The sequence below is a fragment of the Propithecus coquereli genome, unplaced genomic scaffold (assembly GCF_000956105.1).
Source record: "Propithecus coquereli isolate 6110/MARCELLA unplaced genomic scaffold, Pcoq_1.0 Scaffold51, whole genome shotgun sequence".
Lineage (NCBI taxonomy): Eukaryota > Metazoa > Chordata > Mammalia > Primates > Indriidae > Propithecus > Propithecus coquereli.
The window spans coordinates 982029-983912 of record NW_012150952.1 but is presented as its reverse complement, the minus strand read 5'-3'; positions in this window follow the sequence as shown (position 1 = coordinate 983912).

The following is a 1884-nucleotide window of genomic DNA, read 5'->3' as shown; positions in this document are numbered from 1 at the left end:
AAAGAGAATTATTATCTTAGGATAGCAACTTAATTTTATTTATATTCTTATACTAAGGAAATTTAAGGAGTTGTTTCAGAGTATATGACATTTGGAAATAAAAAGAGCAATAATTCATTATTTAAACTTACTTTTATCATAGAACTGTAGAAAAATAGAATAGGGCGTATGCTTAGAAGTAATTTTGTTTTTCCACTCTTTTATATTTGGGAAAAGCTGAGATCCAAGAATTTAAAACTTGTTCAAAGTCAAGACATGAACAACCAATAGCAGAACCAGGTTTCAAATCTTTTGATTTCAATTTTAGCTATTTTTAGAAATTTAATTTAATTTAAATAGTCATTTAAAAGTGATTTCCTCTTTTGTCCAGTAGATTCAGTTGTTCTGAGCTTGTGCTACATAGGAAGAATATGTGGAAATAACTTAACAATAAGATAAACAATTGTGACCTAAAAAGTTTTGCTCAAAATTGTCATTTAGATGATTTTTGGTACATCACTCAGTAAACTTGCTACACAAGGGACAGAATAATAGGCTAAATATAAACACTCTAATGAATAATTTTTGAATAACATTAAAAATATACAATATTTGAATATCTCAGCATAATTGGTATACTAGAATTTGACCAGTCTTAGCAATAAATCTTTACCCCTCTTATAAATTCTGAACATGAGTTAGAATGATTGTCTCCGTTTCTGCTATTTTAGAAATATGCTTTAGTTGTTGTTTTGGTTGGGTGCCCTAGTTCTGAAAGAACAATTTACATTTCTAACTCTAAAATTTAAAAATGATGTATAAAATGACAGATATTAAGAAAAGAACTTCAGTTTTGACAGCTTTTCTCCAATCAAGGTTTATTAAGTGATTCTATTTAAAGAAATGTTTCATCAATTTAATTTCTTGATACCTAAAAGATGCTACATCTTTACAAGATATCCAGTTAGGACAAAAGAAAAAATCCAGCATGCCCTTTTGGCTGGACCTATATCAATACTTTAAAAGCTTTTTGCTGCTTTGAAACACAGGATTGGTTTCCTGACAATGATTTATGTACTAATATCCCCAGCATATTGCCTCTTTTTCATAATCATAAACCTGTTCAAGTTTGGATATTAGAGGTACACATGCCAATATAAAACATGCTGACCCTAAAAGAGGTATTTCCATGCAAGCACACCGTAGATAATAGAAAATGGTAGAAGTAAAAAATGGAAAGAAACACAAACTTTCAGTACATCAAGATCCTCTTTTCAGACAATATGAACATTTTAAATTTGTATGTTTGGACTCACTGAACTAAATGTGTGCAGAAATATTAATGACTGGATGCCTGATGCAGGCCAAGTAATGTGTCACCCTTTAAACAAACAAAACTGACACTTTTGGAGAAGTGACTAAGGCAAAGAAGGAAGATCATGGAGACAGAGTCAGCCCTTATATTACAACTAACAAATTAGTTCTGACTCAGGAATTGAATGATCCTTTCCAGAAAGGCCTTGAATATAATAGGACCCACTTTTCTTGGAAGACCATTTAGCAACCATATGTTGTTATTCAAGAATGGCCTGTGAGATTCTCATTAACCTCCACCCTGACCCTACATGATTTATCAACGTCTTCCTTCCAACCATATCCAACATTCTCCTCAAGATGAATTTGGGTAACTGCAATGTTATCCATCTCACTACACTCCAGGGGCTGTGTCAGCTTCCGTGACCCTGCTGTTACTCAGCTGATGGTGGTAACACTCTTATCATCACTGAATTTTCTCTTTCCTTCCTCTCTCCAGTCCACTGGAAAGTGTCAATGTGTGCATTAGCTAAGATGTGTATGAAAATATTTGAGGGGCAAATCCTTAGAAACTAATACTAAAGAAGGCAG